The 15,177-nt window shown below is 45.9% G+C and overlaps 1 protein-coding gene across 10 annotated transcripts in view; it reads left to right on the plus strand.

Moving 5' to 3' along the window:
• The window catches only part of MYT1L (myelin transcription factor 1 like), a 406,818-nt gene that overhangs the window by 218,281 nt on the left and 173,360 nt on the right, over positions 1 to 15,177 (plus strand). The window lies entirely within an intron of this gene.

Genomic DNA, 15,177 nt, shown 5'->3' on the forward strand with positions numbered 1-15,177 from the left:
ACCATCTACTTTCTGTCTCTATGAATTTGACTGCTGTGGGGACCTCATATGAATGGAATCATACATTATCTGTCCTTTAGTGACTGGCTGATTTTACCAGCATTATGTTGTGGCAGGTGTCTGAATTCCCTACCTCTTTAAGACTCAAGAAGATTCTATTGTATGTAGAGACCACATATGGTTTATTCCCTCTGTCAATGGACACTTGGGTTGCTTCTACCTTTGGCTATTGTGAATAATGCTACTATGAACATGAGTGTGCAAATATTTGTTTGAATCCCTGCTTTCAGTTCTGCTGTGTATATACCCAGATGTGAAATTGTTTGATCCTATGTTAATTTTTAACAGTAAGGAACTTCCATACTGTTTTCAATCACAGCTGCACCATTTTGCATTCCCACCAACGGTACACAAGAGTTCCAATTTCTCTACATCCTCACCAACGCTTCTTGTTTTTTGTGTTGTTTTGTTCTGTTTTGTTTTTAATAATAGCCATTCAGATGGATGTGAAGTGGTATTTATTGTGGTCTTGACTTGATTTCCCTAATGATAGTAATGTTGAGGGTCTTTTCATGTACTTATTGACCATTTGTATATCTTCTTTGGGTAAATGTCTATTCAAGATTTTTGCCTTAATCAAGTAGTTTTGTTGTTGCTGTTGTTGTTGTTGAGTGTAGGAGCTGTTTATATATTCTGGATATTAAGCCCTTATTAGATAAATGGTTTGCAAATGTTTTCCCGCATTCTGTGGCTTGCCTTTTCATTTGGTTGGTCATGTTCTTTGATGCACAAAAGATTTTACTTTTGACATAGTCCAATTTATCTATTTTCTTTTGTTGCCTGTGTTTTTGTTATCATATCCAAGAAACCATTGCCAAATCTAACATCATGAAGATTTTCCTATATATTTTCTTTTAAGAGTTGTATAGTTTTAACTTTTATGTTTAGTTTTGGGTTTTGATCCATTTCAAGTTACTTTTTGTATATAGTGTAAGTTAAGGGTCCAGCGTCATTCTTTTGCTTGTAAGTATCCAGTTTTCCCAACACCATTTGTTGAAAAGACTGCCCTTGCTCCATTGAATGGTCTTGGCACCCTTGACAAGAATCATTTGACCATATACACAAGGGTTTATTTGTAGGCTTTCTATTCTATTCCTTTGGTTTGTGTGTCTGTCTTTATGTCAGTACCACACCGTTTTGTTTACTGTAGCTTTGTGTAAGTTTTGAAATCAGGAAGTATGAAAATTTCAGATTTGTTCTTCTTTTTCAAGATTGTTTTGGTTATTTAGGGGTTCCTTTAGGGTCCATATGAATTTTAGGATGGATCTTTCTATTTCTGCAAAACAACAACATTGGGATTTTGATGGGGATTGCTTTAAAAGTATAAATTGCATGGCTAAGTTTCTTAATCAGACAGAAATAGAGGTTTCAATGTTTTATGGCAGTGAATTTTCCTACCCAATTTGAGCATGTACCATTACCTTAAATAAATTTTTTTTCAGTGTGAAAAATATTGAGATTTTATTTTATTTTTTCTGATCCTGGTCTGGAGAACAATAAGTGATTGTAGGGAATGTTAACTATAAAGTTTTACACAAATCTGCACTAAGAATGAAGAGACAGTTTCTGTTGAATTTCTTAAAACTCAGAATTTTGAAATCAGTAATTCCTTAGTAGAAAACCACCAATGTCATGGAATGTTTCACATAGTCTTTGCCATCAAAGGTAAGCTTATCTGGCATTCAGAAGTTCTTTATTTATAATAAGAGCCTAATACAAAACTTAGGTATGATGGGGCATCACTCAAGACCATGGTCAATATTAACAATGTGGAGAGGCACAGTGTATTTGAATGAGTGATTAATCACACTCCTGCGTCATTTTTGAAATAACAAAACCTACCAATGATCGAGCTTTAGCACACACGTCAGCACCGGGCAAGAACTAAATTCCTCCCAAATTCTGCTAGACTGAGCGATTATCCTTCCCACTTCAGAGCTCAGTAAAGGGAAGATTAGAGAATGTAAGTGACTATGCTAAGATGACATAATTAATAAGTAGCCAAGACAGTAACTGCACCAGACTCAGGTGGCTGACAACGGGATAGAAAGAAATTTTGTTTAGAGATCTACATTTGACACAAAGCACCAATTCCAAGAAGCCTTCAAATTTCAATCTTCAATCCAAGTCTATTTCTAAACCAAATGAAAATATTCAGAAGTTAGCAGTAGAATAGATACAGCAAAAAAAGGACTCAAAGGAAAGATTTTGTTCACAACTACCCTTTCTGTCCCAGATACCAAGGGATAATTGTGTATTAATCATTATGTTCATCCGTTTCCCACTTTTTCTACACTGTTGAGTACCTATTTTGTTCCATGAGCCCTTCTAGACTCTGGAGGTATAAAATGGATGAGGCACGGGCACTGTCCTCAAAGCATCACAATGGCGTGGTAAGGACCAGGAGTAAACAGGCCTGAAGGCCCTTCCATCAGGGCAGAACACCTGCTTGGTCCCCCCGCCTTCCAGAGCTGAGCATGTTTTCCGGCCCTGTAAGGAGTTCGGTCATTTCTCATGGTATCAACAGAGGTCTGGGTAAGATGACTTAGGAGGACGGAGAAGAGGTCTTAGCTCTGATTAGAGGGGCCAAAGATGTCTTTGCAGAAGAAGTGACCCCAGAACTGGGTCTCGAAAGATTAGTTCATTAGATGGATGAATTGGGAGTGACTTCCCACGTAGGAGAAAAATATAAAACCCAGAGATGAACTCAGGGCATAGACATAGATACCAGTAACTTGGCACGCACAGCTACTTGTTAGGACAAAGGATTTAATTCCTCCCGGCTTGGGTTTGGTGTTGGTAAAACAGTTGTGATTTCTGTGGTCCACAGGAGATAGAACGTGATATGGCTCCATCTCCTTGTCTTTTCAGACGGAGGGTATAGAACGGTCCACTCCAGGGCTCTCAATCCCAGAAACTGATTACTAGCTGCTCTCACTCATTTGCCCACCACCCTTTCTACTTCCAGTACCCAGTGTTATCGTATTCAACCATCCAGATTCTTGTTACCTGCTGCCGTGTGGTTGTTTGAACTAGGGATTCCCAGGATTGTTCTTTTGCTGGTTCTACTCCTTAGCTTGCAACTCAGAGTCAGAAGGACGCAGGTGGAAGGGCCCATGGTCCCGTCACCATTGCTAAGCCGGCAGCGGTTGAATAGAGACGGCCCTGGTCCTGCAGCCCTCGCACTCCCAGCTCCTCCCCACCCTGTGACCACCACCGGCTCCCCGTGGGCCATATTTCCTGCCCTCAGCCCTTGCTTCCCTTAGCAACCCCAGTCAAGAAGGCCTTTGGGGCTTCCTCTTATGGGAGAAATGAAAGTGCCGTGGTACAAGATTTAGATTTAGGGCATTTTCTGTCCATGTGTCCCAATTAGCCACCATGATTGCCGAGTTGAGCACCTGTGGCTTCCCCGCAGCTGGTGCTCTAGGAAATCCAATTTCCTCTGAACCAGAGCCCAAAGAGAAAATCACACTCCCATCCAATTTCCATGCTAAAGACTTTACTTAAAATAAAATCAATATCTGTTTCCGAAAAAGCTTCATGAATTGTGTTCTGAATGGCGACTATTTTAAAGAAAAGTGTATCGTGTGTCCAGAAGGGGGAATCTGCTGAAATAGCTCCAACTTTATAAATCTGTGGTCTTTGACCCTTTGAAACGGATTTATTTTAAACAGCTGACAAATACTATTAGTTTCGTCCTAGCACTGCCAGTTACCATTTGTATCCCTTTGGGCAAATCCCTTCAAAGTCTTACTTTCTTTTTCTGTAAAATAGGGATAAAGGGCTAGATCAAGTGTGATGGATTACATGAAAATACTGTAAACTGCTAATGATGGTGATTGTAGCTAAGTATTCATTAAGTAGCTGCAATGTACCAAGCTCCGTTCTCAAAGTACCACTCACTATATCCCATTTAGTGCTCGAAACACCCTGTGTTACTCTTCTTATCCAGATTTTTATCCATAATTTATATCAGAGGAAACTAATGTATAGAGAAGTTAAATAAAATGCCCAACGTTACACAGTAAATGGCACGGATGGAATTCAAACTTAGGTGGGTGTTTCAGCTCCTGGCCAACGTTCTTAACTGCTGGGACCTGCCCCTGCCACGTTCCCAAAGCCCTATGCAAATATCACACATTGCTATCCTTGTGTCTATTCCACATATATTTACAATAGGTATTATTTGTGTGTGCATGTAAAGTATTGTGTGTATATATATGCTTACACACCAAGAATTTGTAAAACTGCTAGGTTGCCACTAAATCACACTGTTTTGCCTAAAAGGAACAAGGCTGTTAATATGATTCTGAGTTCACCACTCTCGTGCCCCCTTGCTCAGAAAACAACCCAATAATTTCGAGTCATGTTTTCTCAAGATCATCCCTAAATCATGACCTAATGCTTTTCGATCGTTTTCATAGTGATTCATCAGTATTGCTTAAATCTTCTTTATGACCTTTGTTACCTGCCATTATAACAATGTTTATAAAATGTAAGTTATAAAATAGTACAGATAGTGAAAAATAAATAAAAGGGTTTGAGCTTTGATTTTTCTGGAATTCAGGAGATAGTGGAAATTTGCATTTTACATGACTTGTCTCAAAGTCTTGGACCACCACTCTCTTGGAAAGTAGGATGCAAATGACTAATCCCTCTCCCCTCCCCTGGAGAGTGACAGGGACTGCAGATGATGACACTTCTCTCCCCCCAGCTGAGAACAATTGCCTCCATCCGTGGGCGTTTTGAGTGAAGCCGAGTTGGGGAATGGGCGGGTCGTGTGTGGGTGTGGATGACAAGGGGCATGAGATCCAGGGGCTTCTGCCAGCCTGAGCCCACCTGCGGGCGGGGAGCTCACCAGAGAGGAGCTCCTCTTGGCTCCGTGGAGGTGCTGCCGCCGCGATCGAGGTCAGCCTGGGGCCCCTTCTCTGTGACCTCATGCCCCTCCAGCATCCTGGGTGACTTGAGACTGGGAGGTTCCTGGACACCCCGCGCGGGTTTATGAAAGCTTGCGAGCGACATGCGTTTTCCACACATGAGTTTCAGAGTCGGAATGCCCTTCCCTCCTGTTCCCCTGGAGCAGAACTAGGAAAACGTGAAAAGCCAAAGATGCCAAGAGAGCCCAGGGCTTTGCTGAAGCTGCACATTCAGTTCAGTGAACCTCGGGCAGCTCGTTCAGCCCCAACCTCAGCAGGACCGCTTTCTAAGTTATTTCTTGGGGGAAACAGAGTAGTGCAGGGTGCTAAAGTGACCCCTGAGGTCACTGGCACCAGGAGATTTGAACATCAGACAGTATATCATAAATTTCTCAAAAAACCCAAAAGGCAGAAACACCTATAGGGCAGGTGCTGTGTGTCTGGCGTGTCCGTGCCTTCCAGGCACTCACAGTCTGAGGTACCCCACACTCCACGATGTGCTCTGGACAGCCCCACACTCACAGCAGGGACCTGCACAAATCCCTGGGGAGACTAACAGTGCAATTATCGCCTGAAAGTCTGTGATGCGTGAGAAATTTGTGCCCTGAGGTCTTGCTGGGAGATTTTGTGGTGTTGGTTGAAGCCTAATGTTGACATTATTTACCATTTTCATATTTCCTCTTTAATTATATTTCCTCTTTAATCATAGTTTACATCCTTTCCTTGGGTCTTAACGTTTGTTTGACAAAAAGATTGTGCACCATTTTATTTATAAAGATCTACCGTTACTAATATGTTTAGAGAAGAACATTCTGCTTAAATAACTGGTAGCATCTTCCACTGAAGCTTTTATAATTAAACCTCTTAGTCTGCTAATGTCAACAGCTCCTTCTAGATGGAGTTAGTGGAATTTTTGTTATCATGGAAAAGTGGTATGTTGAGCTTTTAAATTTCCTTCCAAACAATGGAAAATTGCCACTTGATTCAACAGCCTGAGCCTTGTGCAATATATACCAAAGTAGTGATGTTTAGTGACGTATAAGCTTTCTCCTCACTCCTAGAAGAGAATTTTCAAGGAGCCCACATTCCATAGAAAGTTCTAGAATGGCCATTGGAGGTATATGTATCTTTTCTTTGGGGGAGGAAATACAACTATCCTCAGATGTATCATTTTCATTTGCCTTGTGGTTGTGTTCTCATTTGACCAGAATAAAAATCATGTTAGCCCTTATCTCATGGGTAGCTTTCATGCACAATTTAAATCCAATGTAAAATTCATGGGTGGGAATTAATAGACACTTGCCAAAGCATAATGAATAACGTATTACAGTCTTGAAAGGGGTGTTAAATTTAAACACAGATAATATAGCAATTAAATGAATAAATCTTCCCTAATCAAAATCACTTTCAAAATATGGAAATTTTAGTGCCTGTCTTATTTTAGGGTTGCATTAATAAACAAACAAACAAACAAACAAGGAATAACCCCATTAGAACAGAGCAGAAAAAAGGTAGATAGTGACTTACTAGCATATTAAATTTGACAACAAATATTAACTAAACACGGACAAAAGATATGGAAAGATACTTCAGAGAAGATGCAAGTGGCTTTTACGTTAGAAAAAGTGTTCAACTTCATCGGCATCATCCGTGTGACCCACAGACTGACAATGTCATAGCATCGTTTGCCTACCAACCATGTTCAAACTGTATTGAGGAGTGTGGCTTACAGACACAGTTATTGGCAACATCAGTGAAGCTTAGAGAGGATGTTGCCTTCCTATTAGCACTTCCACGTCCACGTACTTAGTGCACAGATATTCACACTCAGGAGCTGCATGTATGTTGTATGTATGAAGCTGCAGCAAGGCAGTGCCCAGGGAGTGTGGCCTCTGCAGGGACCGTATCCAAGCATGACTTTGGACAATCTACGATCTCTGCCAGTCTGTTTCCTTCTATGTATGTCAGGAATGATCACAGCATATTTACCTTAGACTGCTGTGAGAAGGACTGATGGATTAAATGGCATCTGTCACATAATGAGCAGTTTAGAAGAGTTGGCTATTTTTGTTACACATTATAGACTTGTTTGTAAGAGCAGGAATTTTGAAACAACTATTCGTCCATAAAAGACTCGTTACATGAACTATGTTGTGTTCATGCAATAGAACACTATGAATTATTTTTTGAAGGCGGGAGCTTGTATGAACCTAGCCCAGCATATGTCGTGCAATGAAAACTCGCAGGGTGCAAAGCCACGTGAGTGTTACCATTTGTATACTTTGAAAGCGTGTTTGCACACAGATGCTTGTCTGTGCTGGAAGATCAGAGGAGGGACAGTCAAGGTTGCCTCAGGGTTAGGAGTTAGCTGATTGGGCAGGGGAGGAGTTTCTTCTCGTTGTATGCCTGTGGATACCTTAAGCATGCTGCCCCGAAATTCGTGATCGATGTTTACATTCACTGGATATTCGTGGAGAGACTTGAGTGGAGCCGGCAGAGGCCAAGACCCTGCAGGAGCTGACACTCCCAGTCAGATGGTCCTGGAGAAGTTGGCAGAATGGATCTGGGGCGGATTCGTGGGAAAGGAGTGGACAGAGCAATACCAGTGCCAAACTCAGGGGAGAAGAGAGGTGTCTTGGAGATCAGACAACTCCTCAGATCTGAGAGGCTGGTGGAGACGGGATCCTCCGCCAGCACCAGCAAAGGCACCGCGGCAGGAATCCCAGGTTCCGCCTGGAAAAGAGGCAATGAGTCTAATTTCTGGTGTGTGCAGTGCGCAACTGCGTGAGCAAAGGACAGGAAAATGGGGAAAGCTGGTTCTGGGAACATCTTTTAAACACGTTGCCCGCTCTCCTACGAAAAAATGCCAAACTAGGATGGGCAGAGAATTCCATCCACGTGATAGGGGTTATTGGTTTCATTTTGCTACTACTGTATATCGTGAGCAGGTGGGTGGTACGGCCCGTGATCTCTGAGTTCTTCACACTCTTGCAGATCTGCTGCTTTGCCCTCTCCGCCCCCGGGTGGCTCTGCAGGAGCCCCCTCCTCCCAAGGCCTCTCCAAGACCTGCTACTTCCCCACTTTAAGGAAAGGCAGGCAGAGCCCACAGCAGCCCGGCGGTCTGCCTGTTAGAAGCCTGCCCCAGAAACCGTGTCTGCAGGGTGATGGATGAGGTTAATCTCCCGTCGTTTCATGGGAGATTTACATGCATAAGTCTCATTAGTGCTAATGGGAGTTTCTTGCATAAATCTTACATGCGGGAAGGTAAGGAAAAAGCCAGTTTTCTCTTCTTCTTTATCAGTTTTCTTGCTTAAGGCTTCGTTCCTGCAGTCTGGGGGCTGGCTTGGGGGTCTTACCACGTGCCTTGCCTGGAAGCCGCTGGTGGTCTTCATTTACATGGAAATGGACCCTAAACAGGGTTCTGAACTCACATGTTTAAACACCTCCTACTTGCGCCATCATCTTTGCAAGTACAGATACCCAATTAGTGCCACTGATCCAACAAATTTCCATGTGTCAGTTGTACCTGCTGTGAATGTCATTCTGTTTGGTGATAACAGGGCCTGCATCCCAAAATAGAGGTGGGGGGAGAGGAAAAGAAACACTGAGTCCTTGTTGTGAACTGAATTATTTTTAAAGTGACTACAGATCCCTGTCCTTTTTAAAGTGCCAGCCCATCTCTGAAGCTAGGATTGGGTTTGGAGGGAGGAAGGCTAGACCGGCCCCTGTGGCTCAATTGCCATCCCTTCCCTTATGTCTATTAAGTTGTGGGTCAGTTTATAATATCAAGGCAAACACGTAGCGTTAGAGCTGTTTCCAAGAGGACATCTGAACTGACAAACACAGGCTTAATTTCACCCTGCTTTAATTTCACCCTGCGTCTGAGTGGGAGACTGGCATTTTTCAAAGCCCGTTGAATACTTTCCGTTATTATTTTGAACTTATGCCAATTTCCCATCATGTTCACACTCAGAGCTGTGGAGTGTCGCTTGTTGGGAGGTGGGAGATGGTTGTGGAGGACTTTGACATTATATAGGTTCACTTTATTTGTGTTTAAACATTTGCATATGTAGCTGCTGACAAAAGGTAACCACGATGACATCAGGTGCATCTAGTTCTGAGGGCAAGTCACGAGTGTGGTGGCTTGTGATAGAAAAACCTTTTCTTTGTAATTTAAATTGTGTATGATTTACAGATAGATATTAACAGCAGATATTGTCTATTGTATATGTCCATGTATATGTAAATGGATAACATGCTAATGCATAAAAGAAACATGTGTGTGAGACAGACAGATTAATAGAAGATTTTAGTGTATTAATAGGAAAAAGAGATAAAAAATAATAACTTTTAAATTTTCCAGGAAACCAATACCTCAGTTGGTTAAATTAACAACAGAAGAAAAGTAACTTTCTGAGCTTTTTCTTCATTAATCCATTTTCTAGAAAAAATATCTGTTTGATGGAGTCATTCTCTGTTAATCAAAATGATAAAAATTATGTCTTCCCCTCTAATCAAATTCTCCTTCAGTCAAATTTTGGCCTCATCTTTACTAGAGATTATTTGTAAATTGATGTTCATTTTGATCACTGTGTAGATAACTGGATAGTTTTTTGTGCGTCCACGTTCATGCATTCACTTATTCAACATATACGACTGAGCACCCATGAAATGCCGGGCATTGTTCTAGATGCTGGGGATGCTTCAGAGAGCAGAGCCCCTGCCCTCACTGAGCTCGCCTTTCAGGAAGACGGACGCAGGTGACGCAGGGCAGGAAAGGAGCCTTTCTGGAGAGGGGGGGTCTCCTGAGCAGGAGGGAGCAAAGCTCTGTTCCAGAGAGAGGGTGACCCCTCAAAGAAGCAGACGTGGTCCAGTCACAGCTCCAAGGAGACAAAGACAAGGTGTAGATGTTGGGGAGCTGGGGTCGCTGTCTTGAACTGTTTCTGGCTTCTTGATGAGGTGGGAAGTCAGGTCATCCATGGGCTTGAGGGGAGGAAGGGACCAGGTATGGAGGAGGAGGAGATGTGATGGAGGGAAGGAAGGAGGGGACGGTGGCCTTGAATTGCCAGAAGGAACTGAAGACCCACCTGAGGCCACATCATGCTTTGAGGTGAGACCAGACGGTCAGGGCTGCGTCCTTCCTTCCAGCCACTCTCTGGAGGAGGGCTGGCACAAAGCAGACGGCGAAGCCAACCTTCCCCAGGGAGGAAATTTAAATGAGAGACAGGCAGGCAGATTAAGGAGCAGGAAGAGCCGCGAATTGTGACCCGCCCAGTGTGAGCGCCCAGGAGGGGAGGACGGAGGACGGGGAGCCAAGGAGGAAATGGTGCGATCGGTGGGTGATCTGCTGGCCCTTGTGCAGTTGTTCAAAGTCTGGCTGGAGACTGGGAGCTGGAGGGAGGGAGCTGGAAAGGCACCAGGTGGCAGCCAGAGAGGGGGGCGTCTGAGTGAGAAAACAGAGGGGAGGCCATGGGAGCAGAGATTGAAGCAGGAAAAAGTGGTCCAGGAGTCAAGAGGCCGGGATTCTGGAAGGATGGGTGCTGTGGGTGCAGAAGTTGTCAAGGATCTTGCGGGCTGGCTGGAGAGCATCCTGTGATCCTCAAGGAGTGGGGCGAGGTCCCCGTGTATTGGTGACGTCAGGGAGCCTCTCTGAGTCTAGGGTGACCTGAGACTCAAGGCTGGAGGGGTTTAGGGAGGATAGGAGGGGGCTGCCAGGTGAGGGGCAGCCCGGGGTGCAGAGGCCCGGGGCGGGGCGACACACAGGATGCTCTGCTGCCCGCCTTGAGTTCCAGAGGCTGCCGTGGGATGATTTCAAGAATGAGGCATGAGAGGTGGGGTCAGGAAGGGGACAATGCCCAGAACATGAGGCTTAGAAACTGAGTAGGGGTCACCTGGGAGCCCTACAGGAGGTGCCGACCTCAGGGCCGCTGGCGGGTGAGGCTGGCAGGTGAGGCCGGAGGGACGTTCATGGGATGCCCTTTGTGAGTTAGCACGAATCATAGCTAATACGTTAGAGCGGGGCTCCTAAGAAAATTAAGGGGTCAGTGTGACGAAGCGCTTGATGTGTAACATTGTGACTCTGGGCACAGAAGTCGTTTAATGGCTCAGGAAAACATCATGTGTATCTCACAGGTTATTTACATTGTTTGCCCTTTGAGTGTCCTTCAGAGTTGACACAGATACATTACTACCGCCTTGAAAACAAAGTCCACAGATAAGGTTGACATAACGAAAGTTTATTTGGTAACAGAGCTAGAGGGATGTAGAGGGGCTGCATGAAACGTTTCCCTGCAAGGACTTAAAAAAGTAAAATCCGTGTACCATGCAATCTCACCAGAAAGGAAGGACTTTCCTTCAGCCGGAGAATCTTCAGGTTCTCAGTTACCACATACGATGGTTCAAGTGGGAAGATGGTTGTTAAGAAGGATCTTGGCTGGACACAGCTGCCGATGACTCACTTGAAACCGTCTGCTTCGGCTGCGAGATGCAGGTATTCGGAGCCCCTCCCCTCCTCCCAGAGAGCCCACCAGGATGCCACGGGGACGTCACCCTGCACCTCCAGGGAACATTTGTTCACAAGGACTTGTTGGATGCACAAGGTGTGTGTAGGTGTTTGTGCTGGGCGCACATGGACATTCATTCACTCCCCACGCGTCCAGCGGATGCAGAGGAAGTGCTGAGGGTGATGATTACACTGCCGATGGACCTCTGGTCCCTAAACACACAGCCTGCTGAGGCCGGGTCAACCCAGAAACCAGGGCAGATGCAGTGAGACTGAAATGGCAACACCTGGACAGGTCACCAGGTTGTGACCAGCTCATACTGCAGACAGGGCACCCAACAAAGTTCACCCGAGGCTGCATTTCACACACACGATCACTCACACGCTTTCAGACTCACAGTAGTAACAACAGCCAGGTTTAGTCCTCTCGTGCTCCCTCCCCTATGACCATCCCTAGGAACAGACCTCCTGGTTCCTTCTCGCGTCTTCAGGCTCCGCCCGTCATCCACTGAGTAGGTCCTATGCTCCTGGAGAATAAGCAGATCACCCTGGCCCTGCAGATGCTCCACTCTGAGCCCCAAGGCATCTTACTTTTCATCAAAGCCCATCAGCTTCCTGTTGGGAGTTTTCTGTCTTTGGAGCTCCTGTGGGTCCAAAGTCCTATCTATTCCTCAGCGATAATCATGTTCATCCTTAACAATTCATATTTCCCTCCATTCATAAATTCAACTTTGAACCTTCCTTCAGGTGGTAAACTTCCCATTTTGTAACAGTAAGAAATGGAGATTCCAACTAATTGACATGTATGGAACCAAGAGTTTGTGGATAAACATGTAAAGATCATATATAGATTTTCGTCAAATATCACTGTGGTACTGTGAGGATAAAATGCTACAATATTTGTGAGAGAGAGAGAGTCATGAACCACAGAATGTTCCCAGTGATTACTTATTAACATTAGGAAAAATGCGCTCAGTGAAATATTGTTCTTTCAACAGGTATTCACTGGCCACCGGCCGCGAGCAGGTACCGGGGCTATAAGGATGAAAGGGTCTCACAAAGCAGAAACTCACATAGCGAGTGCAGGTCACCGGGCGGGGGGAGGGGTGGATGACTCAGCACACAGCACTGTGGGTCGGGGCATCACAAAAGGTGCGTCTAGTGGAGGAGAATGGACCCAGCATAAAGGTGGAGACAGTGATGCTTTAGCATCAGCCCCTGAATAAGAAGGAATCAGGGAAGAGAGGGCAGGGGAAAGTGTGTGGCCGTTGGAAAGCTGGCGTTTCCTGCGGCGGAGGTTTGTCCAAGGGGGAGGTTGGCCTCGTCACAAATGACCCTGCAGGACATGTCGGGGGCTGGACTTTGTCCTGAAGGCTGCAGGACCATACACATGGCCATCCTTGTGACTGATGCCACGGCAGATAAATCAGCGAGCAGGATATGTGTCTGGCGGCAGGACCAACCTCTAGGCTACACACAGGAACACAGGCAGATGAATACGGCCCCTGACCAAGAGGGCAGGCGGGAGGGACAGAATGCGCGGCTGGAGAGATGCAGGGAGCCAAGCCAGCCTGGACAGGCCACTGGGGAATCAGGGACAGAGGGTGGGATGGGGGAGGGGGAGCAGGCAGGGGTCCAAGTCCCGGGCTGGGACCGCAGCTCAGGTGGTGGGGCCACTCACGGGGCTGGGCGGAAGGCTGGCCGGCCACTCGTGAGCAGGAAGACCCTGCCCAGCAAGGTCACACTTCAAGGTTACATAGTTTAACCTTAGGTTAAAAAGGCATCTCAAAATTTTATACACAGAGTTCAAGTGCAATAAAATAATAACATTGATAAAAGGGGGCACATTCTCTAATCAAGTGAGTCTTAAACAGCGCCGGCCGTTCTAACATTCCCGTAAGAGACACGCATGTCATGAAATCATGCCATTTAATTCCGCAAAACATGTTGAACCCCTAGTTCTGTTGCTCAGCAAATGTTCAGTGTTTGAGTGATTTCACTAAACCCACGTGGAGTGCCGAGGTCACTAAGGCCTAACCCAGCTCCCAAGGACCTTATCATCTCATAAGGAAAACAAGACAAATGGGCAAAATAACCGCTTCTCAGGGCTGTGTGGAATCGGTGCTGGGGTGGGGAGGGGCACAGTGATTTAGGGACTCGTCCACACCAGCCTCTTTCATCACCTGAACCCCACTATGACGTGTCCCGGACAGGTGACCCCCCTCCTTGTAGTTGGAGAAAGAGGTACTTTCGGGTCTCATGGCTGCAGTGACGGTCCCGCAGGCCTGCCGGCCTCGTTCTGTGCCAGGACGGGGAGAGCCACTGGGGACAGCATGGGACAGTTCCCGTGGAGCGTGCAGTCGAGGGACGGGGCCCACAGAAAACAAGCAAACGGACACATAAAGCGACTGCAAGTTGCAGTAAGTCTACTGAGCAGGGCACGGGTAGTGGGGGAGAAGATGAAGCGCTGCCCCATCCATTCTCAGAGGGTGGTTTGGAAACTCCTCTGCTGGGAAGACGGCAGTGAGGCTGGGCAGATAGTAGAGGAGAGACTGAGAAAAGTGGGGAGACTTTCAGGCAGAGGGTACCGCAGAGACGGGTCAGGACTGTACCAGCTCGTTTGGGGAACCCAGAGAAGATGCTGGAGCCCGGTGGACGCGGGGCAGCGCGGGGTAAAGCGGGTCAGAGGCTGCAGAGGAGCCTTTCCATGCTGCCTTGCCACAGTCAGAAGGGGTTTGAGGTCTTAAGGCAATGGAAAACGACTGGTGGGTTTCAAACAAGGCAAAGCCCAGAACGTATTTATATCTCAAATTTGGTACTTGAACAGACTGGAGGTTTGATTGTCAAGGGGCAGGAAGGGAGAGGAGGAGACAATTAGATTATTTCATTGGTCAGGTGAGAGATTATGTAACTTAGACTAAGTGTGTTGATGAAGAAAAAATGATTTAAGATGTGTTTTGGAGATAGAATCGTAAAAACTTGCAGATGTGGGGCTTTGAGAGGAAGGGAGGAATGAGGAATGACCCTGTTTCTGACGTGAACAGGCATGTGGACAGATTCTGTTACCTGGATACAGACGGCGTCCGGGAGAGAAGCTGGGGTAGGAGTCAGGAGCTCCATTCCGGGCCCAAGAAGTTTTGGATCGGACATGACGTTCAGAGTATATAGCTAAGTGTCTGAATGTTGGTATGGTGTTGATACTAACGTTCTTTTCTGAGCTAACTTCCCCTCAGTGTTTGTAGGACTTTTAGAAATCATAGAGAACTTAATAAGCTTTAATCCTTCTATCACATTTTTAAAATGAGAGGAATTGAGCGGCTTATCTGTGGTTATGCAGGTACTTAGGGAGAACCAGGACCAGCCCAGGCTCGTGTCTCCCACACTGTGTGCTCCCTGCTCAGGTCCTGAAAACACAGGTGCATTTGTCTGTCGGGATTAAACCCACACTCTGCGTAACCCTCCTCACTTCCACGATGTGAGTGTGAATGGAACTGCAAATGGGGCACTTGAGTCCAGGGCACAGAGCACACCGCCCACCATGGGCCGCCAAGCTGGTCAAGTCACTGAGTCTTTCCAGACATTCCGAATGGGGGACAAAACAGCCAGGACAGTGAATCATCTTCATCCCATAGATCCCCCCACTACCTGTCATCTCTGTTAGAATTTAGTGACTTAAAACCACATTTCTGTAGCCAGGTG

Source organism: Balaenoptera musculus, chromosome 13 (genome assembly GCF_009873245.2).
Source record: "Balaenoptera musculus isolate JJ_BM4_2016_0621 chromosome 13, mBalMus1.pri.v3, whole genome shotgun sequence".
Lineage (NCBI taxonomy): Eukaryota > Metazoa > Chordata > Mammalia > Artiodactyla > Balaenopteridae > Balaenoptera > Balaenoptera musculus.